The sequence below is a fragment of the Prinia subflava genome, chromosome 1, assembly GCF_021018805.1.
Source record: "Prinia subflava isolate CZ2003 ecotype Zambia chromosome 1, Cam_Psub_1.2, whole genome shotgun sequence".
In the NCBI taxonomy this organism is placed as follows: domain Eukaryota; kingdom Metazoa; phylum Chordata; class Aves; order Passeriformes; family Cisticolidae; genus Prinia; species Prinia subflava.
Genome location: NC_086247.1, coordinates 105885533 through 105893230, shown reverse-complemented (window position 1 = coordinate 105893230; position 7698 = coordinate 105885533). Strand labels below are relative to the sequence as shown.

The 7698-nt window shown below is 45.8% G+C and overlaps 1 protein-coding gene across 1 annotated transcript in view; it reads left to right on the top strand.

Moving 5' to 3' along the window:
* Window positions 1-312: 312 nt before the first annotated feature.
* The window catches only part of TRANK1 (tetratricopeptide repeat and ankyrin repeat containing 1), a 51486-nt gene continuing 44100 nt past the window's right edge, over window positions 313-7698 (top strand). The window contains exon 1 of the mRNA XM_063406415.1: window positions 313-381. The gene's annotated coding sequence lies outside the window, so the exon portion shown is untranslated. The remainder of the gene's footprint in view (window positions 382-7698) is intronic.

Genomic DNA, 7698 nt, shown 5'->3' with positions numbered 1-7698 from the left:
GTGCCCCTGGCGAGGATGAACGCTGGTTTTCCAAGTATCCCGAAGGCACGGCTACGCCGTTTAAAAAAATGGCACTCCATACACTTCCCGCGGCGGAGGGAGCCCGCCCACATCCCACAGCCATTCCCGAACGTTCCGCCGGGAGATGGACGCCCGCTACCTCCCACCCCGCCACACTCCCTGCGGCGGGTCGGGACCGGGGGGCACAACCCCCACGGGCGGGGCGGTCCCGTTTCGATTCCCGAGCGCCGTGGATGCGTTTCGATTCCCCCACTCCCCCTCCCACGGTGACGCGGGCGGCGGGGGCGGGACGCGGGGCGGAGAGTTAAAGGGCGACAAGCGGAACGCGCCTCGGCGGCGGCGGCGGGGACGGGCAGGCAGGTGGGTAGGTGCGCTGCCTCGGGCACCCCTGCAGCCCCCCACCCTCCCCGCTGAGGGCGGCGCGTCGGGCCCCGGGCGGCGTGCGGGGCTGCGGCGGCGGGAGCTGCCCGCGCCCCCTGCGCTGCTCCAGCGATGCTTGGCGGGGGCAGCCACGGCCTCTTGGGGGATGGCTTTTCCCATCTCGGTGGAGCTTCCTGTGTGTTCTCTCGGGAGCAGTTCCGCAGAGGGGACGTGCTGCCCCGGCGACGAGCGTGGGTGCGGGGTTTGGCGTGCGGGCAGCGGAGGTGGCTTGTGCTGGTTGGGAAGCGTGCCAGGGAATGTGTGGGGTGGTTGAAGGAAAAGGAGAAGAGTGCATTCTTGCTCCGGCCAGGCATCTGGGAGTGTGTGTTTGGCCTGGTGTGGTTTGCGCGGAGGAACTGGGGGAGATAGGATGCCATGTCCGTGCTCGAAAAGAAGAGGGAGAAGTCTTGCAGCATAGCCCGGAGCAAAGCATTGTCTTCAGTGGTTTTGGACCCCTTCCCTGAAAAGCAAACCTCTTGTTACAAGGTCGTGGAGTGGTCACTAAACAAAACAGACTTTCTCAACTGGAAAGGAGTTTGAACACAGTGTGCGCTGCAGAAGAATAAATGCAGAAGGATCTCTCACCAGCTTTTGTATTTTTTTAGCGATTTACAGAGAGTTAACTTCTGATATGTTGCGAATGGAAAGAGGCTTTGCTTTCCCATGAAAACATGCCTGAGGGAGTATTTCCTATCAGTATTTTTTTACCGACATGCAATTAAATTTGTCAGGCACTGGCTGTGAACTGTGCAAGCTTGAAAACCTTGATGTTAGGGCAGTCTTGGTGTCTTGGGGTGTTTTTCGTTTGTTTTTTCCTCGTTCCAGAGTCAATACCCTCTGGAATGAATCTATACAAAGGAAATATGCAGGCTGTTTGTTGCCATTTCTCTTACCCAATCATAGAACCATAGGAAATGCTGAGTTGGAAGAGACTTATCAGGGTCATTGAGTCCAAGTCCCGGCCCCGCACAGGACACCCACTCTAATAATCACACTTTGTGCCTGATAGTGTTGTCCAAATGCTTCTTAACTCAGACAGGCTTGGTGCTGTGACCACTTCCCTAGGGAGCCTCTTTCTAAATATCCAATCTAAACTTTCCCTGATTCAGTTTCAGTCCGTTTTGTCAAGCTTTGTCGCTGGTCACGAGAGTGAAGAGATCAGTGCCTGCCCCTCCTCTTTCCCTCATCAGGAAGTTGGAGAGCGCAGAGATCTCCTCTCAGTCTCCTGAACAAAGCTAGCGACCTCAGCTGCTCCCCGTGCAGGCTCCTCTTCAGACCCTTCACCATCCTCGTGGTCTCCTTTGGATGCTCTCTAACACCTTAATGTGTTTTTTATTTCGAGGTGCTTAAAACTGGGCAGTAGTATTCAAGGTGAGGCCACACCAGTGCAAAGAAGAGCAGGACGATGAGAGGGACATTGGCAGGCTGAGCAAACAACTGCAGCAGTGTAAACAACTCCCTCTTGGACTGAGTTAGGTTTGTATGGCTGAGCTAGACCAGGGATTTCAAGATGTTATTTCAGAGAGAAACAGAAAAATTTTCTACTGTTGTGAGGTTTTGGTGGTTGTGCTGACACTGTGCAAGCAGAATATTGAACATTCTTTTGCATATTTTTTTTGTACATAAAATGGGAAATGCAAGTCTTTTCTTAATTTACTGGAAGTCATAGGTATTTGTATGTATAAACAGATGTGTTTCTTGAAAAAGCAACTCCAGACATGGCTCAACTGTACGTTTTCTTGGGTATGACTTGTTACTGGTAAGTTCCAAACAGGGAAGAATCATTGGAAGCTGAAGGCAAAGAAGCCTGTTTTGTTTCTCTTAACAAAACAGGATGTGCTGCGGAGCAAGGCCAGACCTGTTGCTGCTGCAAGCTGTGAAACAGTCTTCAAGGAAGGCTAGTCACATATGCTTGGCCTGAGTTCAGCTTGCAAGCAACGGGGGAAGGATGTTCTGGGGTGTCATCTGGTTTTGGCTGGGATAGAGTTAATTTTCTTCCTAGTAGCTGGTAGGGTGCTGTGCTTTGCATTTAGGATGAGAATAATGTTGATAAAACACTGATGTTTCTGTTGTTACTAAGCAGTGCATACCCTAAGTCAAGCATTTTTTGGCTTGTCCCACCAGCGGGGAGGCTGGGTGAGGGCACATAAAGCAGGGAGGGGATGCAGCTGGGACAGCTACCCAGAGCTGTCCAAGGGGATATTCCATACCATAGAATGTCCCGTTGGTCTGTCAGGTGTCTGTTGCCTTGTCCATGGGTGTGAAACTCTTGTTTCCCAGGATGTAAAGTGGGTACAGAGCTGGTGTCCTGGGGTGTGTGCACCCATGTCTTTTTGTGAAAGGTATCTTGTTCCTGGTGATGTGCTTCTAATGTCCATTTCCTTGCTATGTCAGTTCCTATGTCACTAGGCACTGCCTAGTACCTGTCCTGTGTGCAAGTGAACCACAAATCCCTGACCTAAAGATTGGTAACATTTCAGCGTCTGCTTCTTGAGGTTTTGCATGGATTTCTGCTTGTCAGCAGGGTTTGCCCAACTTCTGCCTGGGTTTGGGTCCCGTTGCTGTTTGTTGGTTGTGTATCTGAAGAAGAACTGAGCTGCCAAGCTGTGTCAGCTGTGGGTTTGATTGGAGACATCAGGTGGCTGGGCTTTGTTATTAATGACAATTCCTGTCTGTCAGTTTACGCAAACAGAAAGCAACATACAGTGGTAATCTGGAAAAGGAGGACTTTGGGAGGTCATTCAGGCCAGCTCTGCCCTGAACAGGGCGCTAGCCCAGAGTCTTGTGTGTGTGTTCTGCTTGTACCCCTTGTTTCATTCAGACCTTGCACAAATCCTCCCTGTCTGGTTTGTCTGTGATATTTGAGGTGTTAACAGGCCTTTGAGACACCTATGCTGATTGCATCCTGGGCTGCATTTGCCGAATGTTGATAAGGATGTTTGCCTTTATTTCTGACAATGTCTGTGCCCTACTATCATCAGTTTACCCCAGAGCACATTTCCAGGGAAAAGTTTGGTATAAAATGAAGAGCAGCCAGGGATGTTCTGTCTCACTCTGTGCTCTCTCAGCCCAACCATTTAACATCTTTTGAAAGCAAAGCCAGAGTTTAGAAGTCTCACAGCTGACTTCCAAAATATGGAAATAGTGCCTGCCCACTAGACCCGTTTCAGGTGAGAATTCCTTCTCAGTAGTGAGAGATGCTTTGTGCTGTCAAGGTGTGCTGATTCAGTATGGCACTGCATCAGTGAAGCTACAGAACAGTAGCCTGATTTGCCCTAGTGCTCCTTCTGCCTGAACACTTAGGAAGGAAGAGCATCTAGAGAAGCGAAATTCTGTGAGTGGTGTTGAGGGTTGCTTGTGTCCAGTGATGGAGGTTGTGTACCAGTCTCCAGTTCAGACTGAAACAACTTGATAAAATGTTCTCTCTTATTCACTTTCTATTCCCTGAGGAATGGGGGTCTTTTGGAGGCAAACAGCTCCAGAGATGCATGCTGTCTTTATCTTTGGAGTACCGTGATGGATAGGATGCTGACTGGCCATATAGAGCCCGTACATAGTAAGGAAACTTCATTTGGTCCAATTTGTGCTGAGTCCAAGTTGAAACAACATTCTGATAAGAAGCTATCACTATGCTGCTCTGCTTGCCCTTATGTAATTTAAATCTGCTCTAGAATCTCATTCATTATTTTCCATGTGGTGCTGGCTTTTACTGGGGGCAAATGGTCTTTGGCACTTCCAAGATCTGGTACAAATCTGTCAAGGTGACTTCTTACAGAATTTTTTGTTGTTGTTTTGTAGGGCTGAGTGAGAATCTATCTATAGATAAGGCTTTCTCTTTCTATCTATCTGAACATATCCCTAATGATAGGGATGTCTGATAACAAGCTGCCTAAATTAGAGAGAGGCTCTTGATTTGAGTTGACCAGTTTCTCCAACATGAGGTGACATTTTACAAGGACTGAGGATGAAATCTTCATGTTCATCATCATCTTCTTCAATATATCTCTTTATGAGATACTGGCTGAATTCAATTAAAATATTGTTCAAATAGTCATAAATGCCACTATGACCTTTTTCAGACTAAACAGAGCCATGAGGATGTCCATGTCTAAATCCCAGCTTCTTCCTCTCTTCTGTGTGAGATTTCCAAATGTGTCCACTTGTAGCCTGGTCAGTTATAAGCTGTTCATTTTTGTCTCAGCTGTTTCTTCAGGGCTTCCTCTGAAAGTACAGGTGATTTCCATATTTTTCATTTGACTTTTCAGCATGCAGTGGAAAACTGAGAGAAGTAAAATTTTCCCTGCTTTTCACTGTCAAGGTTAGGCTTCTACACATTGAAAGGAGATTGTGTTCTCTAAATATGTCTTTGGTAGCTGTTGTTGTCAGGAAAACAGGTAAAACTGGCTAGCAGGCAGAGCACTGCCATAGTTACGGCCACTTACAGCCTTCCTAGGCTGCACTTTTCCTTTTTTTATTGGCTCTGTCCTGACATTCATATATGTCTATATCAGGTCACGAGCAAAGTGTCATTTGGAAGACCTGAATGCAGTGTCCTTTTGCTGGGTGACCGCAGGGCTGCCTGCACGGATCGTGCCAGTGGTGGGCATGCACCTGCAGGGGTCCCTCTGCTGTGGCAGAAGGGGTGACAGTTCTTTCTTGGTGACATCGTGCTCTTGGATGCTTTCTTTGAACAAGAGCTAATGGAGCCCCGAGGTCTCCTGTTGAGAAAGCATGAATTGTTTGAATGCTGATGAAATGTATTTAGTTGTAACTCAGCCACAGCGTAGATGCATTGTTGGGCTTTTTCTCTCCCTACCCAGTCTGCCTTTTGGATTAATGAGGAAGAAGGAATGATTTGTCTGCTTAATAGGTCTGAGGAAAGCACAGTCTTTAGAAGTCAGATTTCCTGAAAATAGGATTCTTATTTGTCGCCATTCTTTTAATTCAGATGCAGAGCTCCTAAAATTGCCATACTTCATTTGTTCTTTACATTATGGAAATCTACTGTGCTTGGAGAATAAAAACATTATTGCACTGAGTAATGCCATAGGGATGGATCCTTAAAGCTTAGCTTTCAGGATAGAAAATAATTAAAAGCAAGGCTATAAAGACCTCTTTTTTTTTTCTCTGTGAATTAAAGAGTGTCATGCAGTTTCTCTTTTTAAAATGTGTAAAGCAGATGCAGACGGAAAAACCAGCGGCTTGGGTTCGCTCTCGGATTTCTAAAGTTTTTAACACTGCCAGCTTCAGATGTTCAGAAAGCACAAGCTGGCCTCTTGAGACCCATAGCTGGCATAAGGAACACAACATTTTTCAATAGTGACAAATGGCTTTTCTGGGCAGTCTCCATTTGTGTTTTCAAAATTATCTTCTGAAGCTAGAGGAATCAAAACTTAGCATTGTGACCCCTCTAAAGCTGCCCTGCTTCTGACTGCAGTCTGACTGAAGCAGTTCAGTGGGACACTGACCAGCACAGGAACATAAGAGTAGATGACACAAAGTAAATGGGAATTTTGACCACTGGCAGCAGTAGGGTTTGGTAGTAGATAGTTTCTGAGTTAACTATAATCTTTTGTTTTAATTGTGTGAGTGAAAATTAATGTGCTTCATTTTGCTGTCACGTTTTTGCTGGTGGTCTCAGGAATCATAAAAACAGTAAACACAGTAGACCATGTATCTGTTTGATCTGTTTTGTTTTGTTTCTGTGAATGATAAGGTCTCAACAATGCACGGGGAAGGGATTTTACAGACCTTAGGGTGTCCTCACATCTTTATGTGTTTCATAGACTCCATAGCTTAGGAGAAATCCCTGCTTCTTGAGAGGAACATGTATCTGGCTGGGATGGAGTTAATTTTCTTCATAATCGCTGGTATGGTGCTTTAAATTTGTGAGCAAAAGAATGCTGATAGCACAGTAATATTTTAGCTGCTGCTGAGCACTGTTTGCACAGTTCCTCACTCGGCCTCCCAGTGAAAGGGGTTTGGGGTGCACAAGAGCTTGGGAGGGGGCACAGCCAAGCAGATGACCCAGACTGGCTGAAGGGATAATCCATGCCCTGTGGCATCCTGCTCAGCAATGATAATGGAGAGGAGGGGACTTAAAAGGATAAACCTTCCCTATCTTGGGACCTGGATGGACATTATTCCATGTCAGAGGGGTGGTTAATGATTGCCTTTGCATCACTTTTGTTATCTTTCTCTCTTCTTCCAGGTCTGTTTTGGTTACTGAGCAGTTTTTATCGTGACTCACAAATTTTTTTGGTTTTACTTCTCGCTTTTCTCTTTCCCCATCCCACTGAGAGTGGGGGGTATGCAAGCACTTAGCTGCCCATTGGGGTTAACCCACAGCACTCACCCCCCCAAAAATCTTTCTGTAGTTATTTCCAGATACAGCTGTGGCTTTTACCTGTGCCAGTTAAGGCAGAGTAATAGCCAACAGTTTTGTTTGATGCTCCTCACGCTCGATAGACTTTACATAATAGGCCCTCAGTTAGCCCATTGGTTTTGAGTTAAAATTGTTTATGCTGCAGGAAGATGTTGGGCAATAGCAAGACGTGCTGTGCTGGTCTGCACAGCAATTCTTTTGGATCATTAACTTAGATGTCAGATCTGCATGCCCGTGGTATCTCTTGGGTCTACAAACTTGGATATAGTTGCTAAAACCCACAGCAACTAGTCCCACTTATTTAAATGATCCACAGTTTGATGTTTTGGCTGGGAAACTCCTGTTCTGGAAAAGGATGTGAACTTGTGTTCTGGTCAAAATTCCTGCTGGCTGGAAAGGGGAGGGCATGCTGCCTTCTGATCTGAAACAGGGAGTTCACTTCCAAAATTTCTCAGCGCAGAACAGTTGGAAAGTCCTTTTAAAATGCTTGTTGCTGCTTCTGCTGTACTGTGGAAAAAACAATCTTTTAAATATCTTGTAAATGCTTCTTATTTGTACTTGTACTTTTAGTATATTCCAAAGAAAAGTAAGATTAAAATAGAATTCTGGAGAAAAATATCACACTGAGTAGAAGCATAGCTTTCTTAAAAAAAACACACTGAAGTTCAGCTACTATTTGGAAAACCACCAGTTCATGTATATTCCTACTTGAAAAAAACTCCTGTGTAGCTGACCTGTTTTGGTATTTTTCTTGACAAAATAATTTGTCAAGCTTTTTGATGATAAAGAATTGAAATCTGAAAGAATTGCACAGAAGGTGAGGTAGAACCATCTTTTAGCACTTGTTTTATTCCTTTGTTCTGTTGCTTTAT